This window comes from Sorex araneus, chromosome 1 (genome assembly GCF_027595985.1).
Source record: "Sorex araneus isolate mSorAra2 chromosome 1, mSorAra2.pri, whole genome shotgun sequence".
NCBI classification, from domain to species: domain Eukaryota; kingdom Metazoa; phylum Chordata; class Mammalia; order Eulipotyphla; family Soricidae; genus Sorex; species Sorex araneus.
In genome coordinates, this window is record NC_073302.1 from 98,372,154 (window position 1) to 98,390,144 (window position 17,991).

General features: G+C 37.9%; 1 protein-coding gene across 2 annotated transcripts in view; it reads right to left on the bottom strand.

Moving 5' to 3' along the window:
* NOX4 (NADPH oxidase 4) overlaps positions 1-17,991 on the bottom strand; it is a 203,377-nt gene that overhangs the window by 64,268 nt on the left and 121,118 nt on the right. The window lies entirely within an intron of this gene.

A 17,991-nucleotide genomic window follows, 5' to 3' on the forward strand; every position in this document is an offset into this window, starting at 1 on the left:
AGTGCCATCTTAGTGCACTAATAGCCCTGGCCCAGAGACTCCAATTGAATCCCAATATGGAATATTGCCATACAGAGATGTCTCTAAAACCCAACCAATTACAATCTAGAAATTTACATGTACAATCGTGGCCATGCAAGTTCTCATGATATTCAAAATGAGCAATTAAAATAAATTATCTAGTGTCTGCCCCTGGCAGGTAGGCTTGAATGGTGGTGGGAAAAATTGAACAAAACATAATGCCCCAAATGAGAGAGAGAGTATAGGGGAAATTCTCTGCCATAGAGGCAGAATGAGGACTGGGATGCAGGTGGTAGAAAATGTGCACTGGTAAAGGGATGGGTGTTCCATCATTGCATGGCTGAATCTCAAACATGAAAGCCTGGTACCTGCATCTCATGATGATACAATTAAAAAAAAAAGTAATGTGGAGTTCATGCCCAATTCAATCAGCTTAATCAATGACTGGACAAATAGCAGCACTCCTACATTATTTTTAAAAAGGATTTTATTTATTTATTTTTAGCTTAAAATACTATCATGAACGATTTCTCATAGTCATAATTCTTACACAACATCTATCACCAGTGTTCCTGTGTACAGTTTCCCTTCCCTTCATCTCATTTGCTCTGCCTTACTCCCACGCCCACCCTTCCAGCTCAACTGTATGTGCCAGGTTACCCATGATGCTGCCTTTGAATCTTTATTGCTGCCTCACTGTGAATCTTTAAGCCCCACATATGAGGGAGACATTATGCATCTCTCCCTTTCAGTCTGACTGACTTTCCTCCCATATGTAGAAAATTGAAGTTAGAACTGTACCTCACACCCTTCACAAAAGTAAACTCAAAGTGGATCAAAACTCTTGAGATCAGAAAAGAATCCATAAAATACATAGAAGGAAATAATGGCAAAACTCTGAAGGATATTGAAGGCAGAGGAATCTTCAATGAGAGGACAAGAGTAAAAAAAAGACAAGAAAAATAAGAGTTATATCAAATTAAAAAGTTTCTGCGCAAAAGAAATTCAAGATCTAATATTTAAAAAGGCACTCCAGAGAATGGGAGAAGATATTGGCATGTAATGCTTCTGGTGCAGGCATGTTATCCAAGTGCTCAAATTACCAATTTAAATGCTACCTCTTCACTCCCACCTCTCAGGGATCACATAACCTCCCTTGAGTGGATTCTCTAAGCATCATTGCTTGTCTGTTAAGAATCACAAATCACAAGTTTAGATTTACTCAAATTGAAAAAAAAACACATGTTGAAGACATACAAAGGAAAGTAAAATCACACTAAAATATTTAAAAGGAGAATATAAGGAAATGGAAACAAATCCTCCTTCAATGGATTTGAAGCATTAACCTTGTCAAAATGACAATCTTGGCCAAAGTTTTAAGCATATTTAATGCAGCCCCTATAAAAATATCCAAGAGATAAAAAAAAACATAGATTAAATGGTGTTTTGAAAATGGGAGGCTTTTCTGTTAGAAAAGATGAAGTCATGAATTTTGCATATAAGTGGATCAACATGGAAAGTATCATGCTAAGTGAAATGAACCAGAAAGAGAGGGACAGACATAGAAAGATTGCACTCATTTGTGGAATATAAAATAACAGAGTAGGAGACTAATACCCAAGAATAGTAGTATATAATACCAGGAGGTTGACTCCATAGCTTGGAACTTGGTCTCACATGCTGGGGAATGTCATACCGAATGGAGAAGGGAACACCAAATAAAAAGTGATTGGAGATCCCTCGTGGTAAGGGAAATGTGTGCTGAAAGTGGACTAGTGACCGAACATGATGATCACTCAATGCCCCTATTTCAGACCACAACACACAAAAGGAGAGAGAGAGAACATATTGGAATGCCCTGTCACAGAGGCGGGGTGGGGTTGGGGGGATGGACTGGGGGGTGGGAGGGATACTGGGTTCATTGGTGGTGGAGAATGGACACTGGTGGAGGGATGGGCTCCTGAACACTGCATGAGGGAAAAACAAGCACGAAATATATGGATCTGTAACTGTACCCTTATTGTGACTCACTAAATAAATAAATAAATAAATAAATAAATAAAAAAGATAAAAAAAAAAGAAAATGGGAGGCTTTTCTTGACCAAACTTAAAAATGTTGTTGACCAAAGTTTAAAATTATAAAGCTGTAGTAAATGAAATGGTGTGGACTTTTAGGATTCTCAGGCCAGAGAAATAGAATTGAGAGTCCAGAGATATGGATCTTTATATATATATGCCTCTTAGAGAGCCTGGCAATCTATGGAGAATATCCTCCCACCTGCACAGCAGAGCCTGGCAAGCTCCCCGAGTCATATTCAATATCCCAAAAACAGTAACAATAACAGCTCTCATTCCCCTGAAAGAAGCCTCCAATCATTGGGAAAGACAAGTAAGGAGAGGCTGCTAAAATCTCAGGGCTGGGACGAATGGAGATGTACTGGTGCCCACTTGAGTAAATCGATGAACAGGATGACAGTGATACAGTGACAGCGGTATACATACACACACGGATATATATATATATATATATATATATATATATATATATATATATATCAATGGAGCAATAGCATAGCAGGTAGGACGTTTGCCTTGCACGCAGCGTACTTGCGTTCGATTCCTCCACCCCTTTCAGAGAGCCCCGCAAGCTACCGAGAGTGTCCTGCCCACACGGCAGAACTTGGCAAGCTACCCGTGGCATATTCGATTTGCCAAAAGCAGTAACAACAAGTCTCACAATGGAGACATTACTGGTGCCTGCTTGAGCAAATCGATGAACAACAGGATGACAGTGCTATATATGTATATGATTATATATATGATATATGCTATGACATGTGACATATAATATATGAATATAGGATATATATATGATTATGTTATATATACATATATAATACTTGATATAAAGGAGCAAGACATATGAATGTAGCAAGTAAAGTTTTTCAACAAATACTGTTGTGAAAATTGGTCGATCATATGTAAAAAATAATAAAGACCCCTTTCTAGCATGATGCTTAAAAGTAAAATAAATATAGATTAAAAACCTCACTATCACACTGAATTCATAGATTCTATGGAAAGAAAGGTAAAACATGCCAAGACATGTTGCCTGGGTATCTTCATTGATTCAATGCTATTGACCAAGCAAACCAGGACTACAGCAAACTAAGAAGCTTCTACAAAAAAGAGACCAGAATTAAAAGGTACCCCAAAGACTTAAAAACCATTTTCCCACCATTAATCTGGCAGATACTTAATATCCAAGAAATTTCTAGCACAAGTAAATCTTTACCAGAAAAAAGAAAATAATGACCTCATCAAATTAGGGGGAAGAAATGAACAGAAATACCTTCAAAGAAGACATACATATGTATGGATAAAAGGTAAATGAAAAAATACTCTCTATCACAAATAATCAAGGAAATGAAAATTAATACAACAAAATATTATCTCACACCAGTGAGCTAACAATCATCTCAAAGAACACACAAAACCAGTACTTGAATATGGTGCAAAATGGACCCTTCTTCCCAGCTGGTGGGAATTTCAACTGATTTAACCCTTTTGGAAAACAGTATCAACATATCTCAATAAACTAAGAATTGAACTTCCATTTGAGCCAGCAGTACTACTTTTTTGCATATACCCAAAGGGCCCTAAAACTCTATTCAGAATCAATGTTTGCACTACTATGCTCATTGCAGCATTAGTCACAGTATGAGATCTGGATATTGTCCAGTGTCTAAGATCTTGGGTATAGTTAAAAAATTAAACCATATAATATAAGCTAGTCAGGAGAAGGACAGATACTGAATGATTTTTCTCAATATGTGGGATGTAAGGAAACACAGTTGAGATATCAAATGCCTATAGATACCAGCAGTTGAAAACTGGTCTTCAGTAGGACTTTTACACAGGGGAGCCTGGTGACAGAATAGGGCCCTGGGACAGTGATGGAGGGAGGCCAGCACTCGGGAAAGGTGCTGTGCTGATTCTATTATGCATTACATACTATCATTTCAATATTTTAAGCTACAGTGTCTAAAGTAAAATAGATTCTTTAAAATCCAAGTAAAAGAATCTTTTACAGAAATTAAACTCAGAAGTTGAAATATTTTTTTTTTGCTTTTTGGGGTCACACCTGGCTATGCACAAGGATCACTCCTGGCTTTGCACTCAGGAATTACCCCTGGCGGTGCTCAGGGGACCATATGGGATGCTGGGAATTGAACCCGGGTTGGCCATGTGCAAGGCAAACGCCCTACCCGCTGTGCTATCGCTCCAGCCCCAGAAGTTGAAATATTTTTATAAGTAATTACTTATACACTAAATTCTTTCTGAGGTGTTGATCACTTTGTACACAGTATATCTATAAAATCTATAAGCTTAAACATAATGTAAAACAATATAGCCTCCTGGGTCATGGAGAGAGAGGAAAGGGGTGCTCCATGAGGCTCAAGTTTGATCCCCAGGACCCCAGCAGTTGTGATTCTGGGGTCTCCAAGAACCTAGTCGAGGGAAGAAACACATATTCTGGACTTAGGATTGACCATCAGGTCCACATTTCCAGGCCATATGTAGCTAGAAGTGGCCAAGCACCTGGGCAGTGCCCTGGAGTGACATATCCAAGAAAGAGTGAGAGAAAACTTTTACACCCTTCATATCTAAGCAACAGAAAGCATTCACAATGCTTAATGTATTATTATGGGAAACATTTTATTATAAAAGGAACTACATTTTTCTTTTTCCTGTTACTAGTAACTCTGAATATTAATTTTATTTTCTTTCACAGAGGCAAAGATAACTAAGTATATAACTGTAGTGGAATAAAGGGACATAAATCAGGTATGGAAAGTTTTTACAGTTTACTCTATGTGTGAATTTCTAATATAAGTATGGGTACATTAAAATCACCACTGAATTTCAGAATGTCTCAGACAACATATTTCAGCAGTTCAACTTGATATCAAGTGTAGAAAAACCTGCTAAATTTTTGTGGACAAGCATTTTTTTATTGCACTCAAGAGAAGCCATTGTTCTCTCTCTCACACTCTCTCTCTCCTTTCTTTCTCTCCCTCTCTATCTCCCCCTCTCTCCATTTCTCTCCCTCCCTCTCTAAACTCATTTCAAAAAACCATTGTAGAGATGACGAGATAGTACCCTTATATTTAGCTGCCTGGTTCAAATCCCGGTACCCTATAGAGCATCTATTCATTGCCAGGAGTGGTCCCTGAGTGAAAATGCTAGGAGCAAACACGGATGACCTCCGAGTGTGGACCCCAAACCAATAAATAAATGAAAATATTTTACAAAAGCAATCATAACAAATGATGCTGGCAAAACTGGACAGCTACATGCAAATACATGGGCTCAGACCTCTACCTAGCAGCATGCACAAAAGTCAGTTCAAAATGAATTAAAGACCTCAATATCAGACCAGAATCCATGAGGTACACTGAAGACAAGGTCAGCAAAACCCTCCACAACACTGAAGCTAAAGGTATCTTTAAAAGTGACACATCATTGGCCAAGCAAGTGGGACAGAGATAAACAAATGGTACTACCTTAAACCGAGAAGCTTCTGCACCTCAAAAGACACAGCAACCAGAATACAAAGAGGGTCTACAGAGAGAGAAAGGATATTCACTCAATACCCATCTGATAAGGGGTTGATATCAAGGATTTACAAGGCACTAGTTGAACTTCACAAGAAGAAAACAGTCAACTGCATTAGAAAATGTGGTGATAAAATGAACAGAAACTTTCTCAAGTAAGAAATCCGAATGGCCAAGAGACACATGAAACAATGCTCCTCATCACTAGTCATCAAGGAGATGCAGATCAAACAACAATGAGATACCACCTCACACCACAGAGACTGACCCACATCCAAAAGAACAAAAGCAACCAGTGTTGGCAAGGATGTGGGGAGAAAGGGACTCTATCACTGCTGGTGGGAATGCTGACTGGTTCAGCCCTTTTAGAAAACATATGGACGCTTCTCAAAAAATTGGAAATTGAGCTCCCATTTGACCCAGCAATACCACTCCTGGAGATACAAAAAAGTATAGTAGAAATGACATCTGCACTTTGATGTTCATTGCAGCACTGTTTACAATAGCCAGAATCTGAAAAAAACCTGAGTGCCCAAGAACAAATGACTGGTTAAAGAAACGTCGGCTCATCTATGCAATGGAATACTATGCAGCTGTTAGAAAAGATAAAGTCATGAAATTTGCATATAAGTGAATAAACATGGAAAGTATCACTTAAGTGAAATGAGTCAGAAAGAGGGACAGTCAGAAAATTTACACTCATTTGTGGAATATAAAGTAACAGAATGGGAGACTAACACCCAAGAATAGTAGAGATAAGTACCGGGAGGATTATTCAAAGCTTAGAAGCTGGCCTCACATACTGGGGGAGAAGGTAGCTCACATAGAGAAGGGAACACCAAGTAAAGGGTGCTAGGAGAGCCTGCTTGGGATGGGAGATGCAGACTGAAAGTAGACTATAGACTGAACATGATGGTCACTTAATACCTTTATTAAACCACAACACCCAAAAGGAGAGAGAGCAATGCGGATTGCCCTGCCACAGAGGTGAGGTGGGTTAGAGGGGCCAGGGTGGGGGTTTTGAGAGGGATGTTGGGACCACTGGTGATGGAAAGTGGGCACTAGTGGAGGGATGGATCACTGTATTGCAAGCACGAAATTTTGTAAGTTTGTAACTGTACCTTATGGTGATTCACTAATAAAAAAATAATGCAAAAAATGCAAATCAATACATTTTCTTGGGTAATTCCAATATTTGAATTATTTAAAAACAAATAAATGTTTATTGATGTCAACTGAATGTTTGTAGCATTTTATCATACAGTATATTCTATCCACTCACTATACATTTCTAACTACTTACAGTTTTTGTGACATCTATTTTTAAAAAGCTTTTATTCAAGAGCAGTGATTTACAATGTTACTGATAGCTGAGTTTTAGGCATACAATATAACTCAAAACCAATCCCTCTACCAGTGCCAACTGCCCTTCACACTTCACACCACCCTGCCTATCAACCTGACAAGCACATTACAAAGTTTTAGTGGTTGCTGATTAGATTTCGTATTTTCAGTCCTGTGTATGGACTGGAACGATAGCACAGCAGGTATGGCATTTGCCTTGCACACGGCCGACCAGGGTTTGATACCTCAGTCCCTCTCGGAGAGCCTGTCAATCTACTGAGAGTATCCTGCCTGCAAGGCAGAGCCTGGCAAGCTACCTGTGGCATATACGATATGCCAAAAATAGTAACAAGTCTCACAATGGAGACATTACTGGTGCCCGCTCAAGCAAATCGATGAACTCAAAATGACAGTGATACAGTGCTACAGTTTTGGGTATATGGCTACGTCAGTTACTCAATACAATTACTAAGATATGGAATAACTCTAGGTGTCCAGTGACAGATGAATGGATTATGAAGATGTGGTAAGTATACACAATGGAATACGATGCAGCTGCAAGGAATGATAAAATCATGCAATTTCCTGCAACATGGAAGATATCGTTTTGAGTGAAGTAAATCAGAAGAAAAAAGACAAACACAAGATGATCTTACTTAATTAACTAACTTACATTTATTTAAATTTTGTTTTCCTGTGTTGTTTCTGTACATTGTCTATCAAAATACATTAAACTATTTAATAAATGGAGAGAAAAACAGAACAGTGATTTCCTCCAAAAAGGCATAAAAATAGTCAACAGGCGTATAAAAAATTACTCTTCATCTGTAATAGGAAAATTCAAACCAAAATAACAATGAGATATCACACCATGAGAATGGCATATATAAGATAGGCTGATAAGAATATAAAAAATGAATTCTCAGTCACAGTTAATATGATTATAAACTGGTTCAAGCTCCATAGAAGACAGTAAGGAGACTTCCAGTATTTAAAATAGAATTACAGTATTTACATTCGTTATCATCTATCTTAAGAATATATAACAACTAAAAAATTTATAAAAATACTAATTTTAAGTTATATTCACACCTTTGCTAATTTCTGTATTATTTTTAATAGCCCAGGTCTGGAAACACCCAACACAGACATTAGTGGGTAAGTAAACTATTTTATCTATACACAGTAGAATACTACTAAGATATGAGAAGATAAAATACTGCTTTTTGCTAAAACATGAAAAAAGTAGAGGCATGTGACTTGCTAACTGGAATAAAGACAAAGTAGAAAGTAGAAAGACAAAAATAGAATGATCCTACTTATATGTGAGTACAAGTAAATAAAGCAAGGGGATTAGACAATTTCCAATAAAATTAAACTCTTAGACTGACAACATAACTGAAGGTACTTGTGGGGAGAGAAGAAAAATAAGAAGTGACCCAGAAACTGTGGTGGGTGGTTTTTGGTATTTTCAGAGAATGTATAATGTAGTTGATGTAGCCTACATATATATAAACATTGACCCTAACTTAAGCATTCTTACCTTAAACATAACAATAAAGTGAAGGATTTAAGACTAAAGAAAATAAACTTACTCAATTTGCATTTTGTTTATATTTTAATAACAACATTCTAAGAGAGCAATATTTTGGAGGAGAACCATAGCTGGCCAAGAGCTCAGGGCTTACTCAGGGATTACTCCTGATTCTCTGTTCAAGGATCACCCTTGATAGGGCTTGGAGTGCCATAAGGCATACCAGGGATAAAACCCCGATTGGCAGCATGTGAGACAAGTGCCCTGTTCACTGTACTATCACTCTGGTCCTGAGGGTAGTAATTTCTAAAAGACCAATGTGTATACTATAACACATATGAGCATGCCTTCAAAATTATTTCTTAGATTTCTTACAATTCATATTCTGCTATTCACCTCACCACCTTCTGTGGAACAAAAGAGAGCAATGAAGACATATACGTGTCTCTGAACATATGCACTGTATACAAAAATATATATGCAAGCACACGTATACCCTTAAAAGGTAAATTTTTTTCCGATAGTGTTCTGGAAATGCTACTCTCTATGAATACACAGATAGGTAATGTATAGACATATAGAATTATTTTCTAAAAAGTTATTAATAATTTATCTATAGAAAAGGACCCACGCTAATGCCTCAAAAATGTTGACTCTAATAAGGAAGACGTTTGTATGAAAAGATTAGTGTGTGACAAATAATTCCAAACTGTAATAGTTGAGAATAATAATCAGCTGTGCGTAAACAATGTAGGGACATATAAAAAATGTGAAATCACCCAAAAAAGCTTATCTGTAATGCTAGAGGAAGTAAAAAATTTAAGTAAAAATACTATTATTTTTCTACATCAAAAATCTCTGATGGAGAATTTTGAGTAGGGAGTAAGATTAACCTTTTGAGCAGAAGAAACTGATGGGCTAATTATTTTATTAATTTATTTATTCATTCCAGTATCTTTTACGAAGTAGCTGTTATTTGTTATACTATAAATAAGTTAAACTTCTTTTTCCTTGCCTGACCTTCTGTTTGCCGCCCCATTATGGCAGGTGAGGCGTGCTCTGACTGGACTCAGGGGCCAGTTCTGCCTCACTCCCCAGAGCGGATGGGAGGGGCCACTCCCTCCCATGCTTATGTAGCAAAGCAACAGATTTACTCAACAAAGGACATACTGTTCACACTTACTCTTCCTGTCATTCAGTGAGGAGGGTGAAGACAGAGAGCTACCTCTAGCTTAACCCCTGAATATCTACCAGGGGGATTAACTGCCAAGATTCATCCCCAGCACAGCAAAAACACTAGAAAAACAAAGAGGAAATTATGTACACACACACACACACACACACACACACACACACACACACACAAGAAATCAGCAAAGCACAAGTGAGTGTGAGAGTCTAAATAAAAAACATTCCTACAGTCCAAAACGACAGAAAGGAAGACCATGTTAGACCATATAAAAAGTCAGTGGGTGCTCTGAGCAGCACGGTAACAGAGGCAGAACAGAGGCTCCAGGGGTACCAGGAGAAGGAGGAACAGCTAGGGGGCAGCAGAAGCTGGAAGCAGCCAGGAAAGACAGAAGAGCAGACCAAAGCTCTAGGGAATGAGTTCAGCAGGAACTATAGGAGACCATCAGGGCCCCTGAGAACAGGAAGGCAAACAGGATTCAGAAACAATAGTTAAATCCTAAGAACTTCCCAGACTTGAGGATTACAGGTACAGAGATCCCAGAGGCCTCAAGGGTACCTGTGTTTGTCTTTTCTGCCTTGCTACAAGGATCTTAGGTTTACTGGGTTTCTCCCATCACAGTGCTCCCATTCCTCTGTGTTTATTTGTAACTTCTTTCTCTGTGCTCTGCTGACTTGTAAATATTGTTTTAATCTTCTCCTTAAGTTCCTTGCATAGTTAATTCAGAGCAATGTCCTTTTTGGATGGGCACAGGAAGACAGTAAATGCTAGCTTTTGTAACTTAAAACATGTAACAATCAATCACTACAGATTGACTTTCATTTCCTAATAATATTATTTAACATTTTTTCAATTTTGTTGCAGCAAGCAATATGACATATTTTTTAATATGTCTGCTAAGGGGGCCAGCTGTGGGGTAGCAGGGAATCTGGGGACACCAGTGCAAGAAGGGGGACTTTGAGGGTGGTACTGCTGTTCTATGTTTGAAACATAAGCCTGAAACTATATTATTATCAATAGCTTCAGAAACCATAATGTCTTTTTTTAAAATTTTATCGATTCACTGTGAGATATAATTACGAGCTCCCATGTGTGAATTATAATCACACAATGATCAAACACCCATCCCTCCACCAGTGCACATTCCCCACCACCAATATCCTCATTATATGTCTGTCCCCTTTCCCACCCTCCCACTGACTCCATGGCAGAAAATATTCCCCATATTCCCCTCTCTCTACTTTTGGGCATTATGGCTTGCAACACAGACACTGAGAGGTGTACATGTTTGGTCCATTATCTACTTTCGGCACACATCTCCCACCCCAACTGGTTCCTCCAGCCATCATTTTCCTAGCGATACTTCTCTATTCCATCTGCCTTCTCCCCTCTGCTCATGATGCAGGCTTCCAGCTATGGGGCAGTCCTCCTGGCTCTGTATCTATTGTCCTTAGGTGTCAACCTCATATGATGTTATTCTATACTCCACAAATGAGTGCAGTCCTTCTATGTCTGTCCCTCTCTTTCTGATTCATTTCATTTAGCATGATACTCTCCATTTCTATCCACTCATAAGCAAATTTCATTACTTCATCTCCCCTAACAGCTGCAGAGTATCCCAATGTGTAGATGTACCAAAGTTTATTTAACCAGTCATCTGTTTTAGGGCACTCAGGTTGTTTCCAGATTTGGGCTATTGTGAACAGTGCTGCAATGAGCATATAGGTACAGATGTCATTTCTACTGTGCTTTTTTACATCCTCCTGGTCTTCAGGGGACGGGAATTGAGCGACACCGTGCTGCATCCAAAGCTGAAACGTTCCGCACACTCTCTGCCACCCTATCCAGGTACCAGCCCAGGTCAGGGCTCCTGCTTGACGCTGCAGTTGCTAATGCTGCCAAAGTTTCTTTAACCAGTCATCTGTCCTAGGGCACATGGGTTGTTTCCAGATTTGGGCTATTGTGAACAGTGCTGCAATGAACATATAGGTACAGATGTAATTTCTACTGTGCTTTTTTGTTTGCATCCTCGGGATATATTCCCAGAAGTGGTACTGCGAGATCATATGGAAGCTCAGGGCTAGAGCGATAGCCCAGCAGGTAGGGCCTTTGCCTTGCACACAGAAGACCCAGGTTCGATTCCTCCATCCCTTTCAGAGAGCTTGGCAAGCTACAGAGAGTATCTCACCCGCAAGGCAGAGCCTGGCAAGCTACCCGTGGCGTATTTGATATGCCAAAAACAGTATGCCAAAAACAAGTCTCACAATGGAGACGTTACTGGTGCCCACTCAAGCAAATAGATGAGAAATGGGATGACAGTAACAGTGACAGATGGAAGCTCAATTTCTAGTTTTTGAAGGACTGTCCATATTGTTTTCCAGAAAGAAAACTGGACCAGTTGGCATTCCCACCAACAGTGAAAGAGCGTCCCTTTCCCCCACATACACACCACTACTGGTTGCTTTTGTTCTTTTGAATGTGTGCCAGTCTCTATGGTGTGAGATGATATCTCGTTGTTTTGATTTGCATCTCCCTGATGATTAGCCATGTGGAGCATTTTTTCATGTGCCTTTTGACCATTTCTATTTCTTTTTTGAGGAAGCTTCTATTCATTTACTCTCCCCATTTTTTGATGGGGTTGGAGGTTATTTTCTTATAAAACTGTACTATTGTCTTGTAAATCCTGGATATTAATCCCTAATCAGATGGGTATTGGGTAAATATTCTTTCCCATTTTGTGGGCTCTTTCTGTATTTTATTTTTGTTTTTGTTTTGCTTTTTGGGTCACAACCCAGCGATGCTCAGGGGTTACTCCTGGCTTTACATTCAGGAATTACTCCTGGCGGTGCTTGGGGGACCATATGGGATGCCGGGGATTGAACCAGGGTCGGCCTCATGCAAGGCAAACGCCCTACCCGCTGTGCTATGGCTCCGGCCCCTCTCTCTGTATTTTGGTCACTGTTTGTTTGATAAGAAAATAAACCATAGTGTCTTAATAACATTTTAAAATGTTGTTAAGGAAATACTAAAGCAACAAAGTAATTGTAAGCCTTCACAGCTTCATAAAAAATAATTTGATTCAATTATGAAATTACTTTTAAAAAGAATGAAGAGCTATTCTAGGGAATAAAAGAAATTTATAGTTTGTCAAATTTTGATGTTTTATTTTTCTTATAAATAGAGATATACACACTAATTTTAGAAAATAAAATTGCTTCAAAAAAAGAGAATTTGATGCATACTGGAATAGTACATCCCAACCAATAAGAAAGATAGAAAGCATAAATTTTACTTTACTGAAAAGTTTAAATCAAGTGAATGTTCCTTGTTACTATGGTAACACAATAGTGAATAACAATAGTAGCTATTTAAAATATTGCATTCAAAGTAATATCAAAGGCATTCAAATTATCACTATTTTAGATGAATCAGAAAATCTAGTCCCAAAGCAATGTTATTTTATTGAAGACAGACAAGTGTTGATAAAATTCAAATAGAAAATAATTGAAATTCTGAAAGAAAAAAATTTTTAGCTACAAGATTTAGCTGAATATAATAATCTTTTCCACACTGATAAAGATCAATGTCAATGTAGTATAAAAAAAGACAATATCATGTTTAGTTTACAAATGAAAACATCCTACACTTGTAATTCAGAAGATGAGAACATATCCAAAGCACAATGTATATATAAGTAGCTAATCCATGAATAAGAACCAAAAAAGAACACAGAAAAGAAATACTAAAATTCTGTCCTGTAACTCTTGTCTGATAAATCTCCACGTGGTGAAATTTTTTCAATTGTAGCCAAAAAACTGCAAAATAGTTCCTACTTTATATGGTTAAAATACTTATATACCAAAATTTATTTCTCTAAAATGAATTTCACAGTTTTACATCAGCTCAGCAATGAGTTAGTTAATAAAATTCCATCAATACAATGTGCTCAAAACCCAATGTTAAGGCTAAGTGACTGATTGAAGGTTAGGTGGATAACTAGTCACTGTCACTGTCATCCTGTTGCTCATCGATTTGCTTGAGGGGGCACCAGTAATGTCTCCATTGTGAGACTTGTTGTTACTGTTATTGGCATATTGAATATGCCATAGGTAGCTTGCCAGGCTCTGCCATGCGGGTGAGATACTCTCCGTAGCTTGCTGGGCTCTCAGAGAGGGGCGGAGGAATTGAACCTGGGTTGGCAGTGTGCAAGGCAAGCGTCCTACCTGCTGTGCTATCATTCCAGCCCCTAATTTATTTTTTTGGCTTTTGGGGCCACATCTGGTGATGCACAGGGGTTACTTCTGGCTCTGCACTCAGAAATTAATCCTAGCAGTGCTGGGGGACCATATGTTATGCTGGGAATCAAACCTGAGTTGGCTGCGTGCAAGGCAAACGGCCTACCCACTGTGCTATCACTCCAGCCCCATGGATAACAAGTGTAAGAGATATTTTTTTTAAAAAAAAAGGCAGAAGATTTCAGGCCAAAGAGGTCTCACAATGCAGTGGGTAAGGTGCTTCCTGTGCATGCAGGGGACATGGCTTCATTGCCAGCTGCCATCTAGAGTTCTATGAGCACAGAGCAGAAGTATGCCTTGAGCACTGCTGGGAGTGTCTCCAAATACGTTAACTAAAAAAGAATTCCTCTCAACTCTAAATACATATTCCAATGTTCTTTCCACTACACAACAATGCCTTATATTCTGAAGAGAAAATAAAGAAAATTCTGACCACTTTTTCTCTCCTTATTTCCTACCTTACTTTCTTCCTAAAAGTTACATCATTTAAAAAAATATGCAATTTTTTATATGTAAAAAATATTACAGGTTATACATAATATATATTGCTTTGTGCCTTAACCATTATAAACTCTGAAGGTGAGTGTAGGATATTATTGGTTTATCCTTTCTCCTTTGCCACAGAGTTTGGGCTTATCTGGTAATAATCTCTAAACAATTCTAGACTACATTGGTATGTCCTGCTCCCCTAGCCACTAGGAGCTTAGGTATATCAGTCATGCCCATCAAGGTGCTTCCTGAGTCACTCCCATTCCTTTGTTTATCATTAATCACTTCTATGCTCCCTTCCCCAACCAGTTAATCAGCTCTTCCCCTAATCAGACTCTTAATTTGTAAGGTCAGACCTTGCTAGGACAGTGAACATGTATTGTAAGTTAATATTGCCTTTTTTCTCTCCTTATGTCTCTGGAATAGTTTACTTTAAAACAATGTCCTTTTTGTATGGACAAAGAAAGACAGTTGTTAATATGCTTTGGTAACATGGGATTTAATTGGTTTTGAATATTATTCACTCCCAGGCATCTGCTTTCTCGACTTAAGCCTCACCTGCCCTTACGTCCTAGCACCCCCAAAAACAGGGTCCTGATGAGGGATGGCACGGACCCAGAGCACGCGGTGAGTTATGCGCTACCCTGGCATCGAGATGGGCCTGGCCAAAATGCCTAATGCTTAACTATATGTTAAGAGTTTGGTCATGGATGTGTCATGTCATGATCCAAAAGCAATGATGAGACTAGGACCCTGCTAGGGATAGGAAAGACTAATCTGGCATGAGCACTGTAGTCTGAGATCGAGATAACCCCAGGAGAGCAATTCTATAAGCTTAATGCATCTCTTGCTATGTCCATACAAAATGATTAATATTAAGAATACTTATATGTTAATTGGACAAGGAGAGGAGAAACACACCCATGGGATTCCGCTCTTGGGTGGGTGTCCTGCTGAAAGAGAATCTGTCCTAGAAGAAGCATCCCCTGAGGAAAAGAACTTTACCCCTATTGATTGTGACCACACCTATGTGTAAGCCCTGACCCCTCATGCTGGGGGATTTAACTAGGCTGTAAGAGTGGGCTGGACCAGTTCCAGTGCTAGAACTGGAGAAGCCAGATCCAGATCCAGATCCAGAGGAGAAGGAGAATGAAGTAGCATGGGGGAGGAAGAAGCAGGAGGAGAATCAGAGGAGAATGGAGATGGGAATGGAATAAACTGCAACTGAGACCAACCAGCCTGGCCCTCGTTCCTTCCTTAGCCTGCCTCATCATCGCCATCAGCCTCCCCGGTGTGGGGGAAGCAGCTGGAGACTACCAAACTCGGGCACGGGAGAGATAGAGCGCCACTGCCCTGTGCCCGGTGTGCCCCTTTACCTTTTTTGTGTGTCTACACAGGTAAGCAACTGTGTATTCAGCAATGGAATATTATTAAAATTGGATTCTTTCCAATTTAAAGCGTAGTGATGAAAGTCTACCTTAAAAAAGACTCATTATATTGATTCTTACTTGTAATATGCCAGTTAAAAGCAAAAAGAAGCTTTAAAAAGAACTAGAAATAGTTCTTAATTTTTAAATGCATATATAATCAATGTCTATAAGTGTTTTTTTATATAAAATTTAAATAGATTCTATTGCCACAGAGATTAAACTACAACAAAAATAGATAGGAACTAAAGGGCACACACTCATGGAAAATGAAAGGAAATAATAGAGGCATTTTTTGATAAACATATTATTGCTAGTAAGCTTTCCACAATACACCTTTTTAAAAAACTTTTTAAAAAACTGCTCTATTCCCTTTTGTGCCATCAAATGCACATTTCTAGTAATGTTGGTATTCAATAAAAGAAATTTAAATTCAAAGTTATCAAGGCATAGTTTGATACTAATTCATTTCCAGCTTTCCGCTCAAAATTTTAATACACCCTGGGTGCATATTCAAGAAAGAAGAACCCAGGAACTTTTATCCAAAGAAAGTCAAGGTTTTCTGTTATTTTTTTATGAACTCTAACATAAAATCCTGTGCAAAACAAAATTATTGGTATGCAAAATCAGATCCTTTGAAGCTAATCAACCATGTGGTGAGCCTTTTCTCTGTTCTTAAATAAAGGACATTCTGGTCAAAGACCAAACCAATGAAACAGGAATTTGGGAAGAGCAAAGAAAGATATAAATTCTTTTTCTTTGCTAGGTTGTCACCATGGACAGAATTAATTTGGTTTCCTTAACCCCTGGATTTCTTCTCCATGTTCACTGCTAACATGACACTTATTCTACCTTAAAGAGGAATGTCCAAGATGGTCCCTATTTATTGAGGAGTCCTTCACAGACAATGCTTATAAATAATAATTTTTGCTTCTGTTTTTATTTTAAGCATAATAAAATAATAATGGAGTATAGATTCCTATTTCTGTGCAATATATTAAAGAGCCCAATTTATTGGATTTAGTGTTCAACATTCCTTGAAAAAAAAGTTCCTTTACATCTTTCCAGTCTTCTCTACTAATGTCCGCATAAAATCTAAGTTCAACTGCATCAACATTATGTTGTTTTCTAATGAAAGTTATCTTTGATTTCAATAAGAATTATTTTCCCTTCACTGCCATTTTCTGTCCATATGTCTCCTAATTTTAATCCATGTATTAGTTCAAAGGTACCCTGCCACAACTACCTAACTCTTCTGACTTATGATAGATTAAATTATATACTCTAACAAACCCTAACTACATCTCTTTGGGAATAATATTGTAACCTCATAGCAGTTGGTTATATCCCAAAAGAAACATTTTTAACATAAAATCCTAAAACCATCTTGAAAAATAGAGGCTACTAATATTTTGAGTAGTGCCAGGGATCAAACCCAGAACCCCATGCAGAATGTATATTCTAACTCTGTGTTATATCCCAGGCCAAGGACACTAAATTATATAGATATAAATGCAGGTCTTTCTTTTTTTTCATTTTCTTTCCTAAGTGTTTTGGTTAAGAATTATATTACTCAATATTATTTTGAATAATTCAAATTAGAGTGAATGTCACTGTTTTCACCTGCTCTTAAATGAAAAGGTTTCTTTAAAAAAAAAACCCATTGAGTCTGATGCTAGGAGTAGGTATATCACAGTAGAATTTAGTATGTTGAGGTATTTTTCTTTCTCTTCCCTTTTTGAAAATACTCATAAATGATACTGAATCTTGACAAAATAAAAAGCATCACATCTATACTTCACTATACAATTTTTATAATTTTTTTAAATATATTTTAATGTTATTCTTGTGAGGTATGAGTTAAAACCAGGGCCTTATGCACTTTTTGTATTAATTATTATGTTGAATTGTACATGCAGCCTTGTAATAAATCACATTTTGTAATGCTATTTAATCTTTGTAAAATATTGTTGAGTTAGGTTCACAAAATTTCATTAGTATCTTTGATTCTAAGTTCATTATAGATATTAACTCATAGTTTTGTTGTTATGTCTTAAGTAAAATATGTATTCCT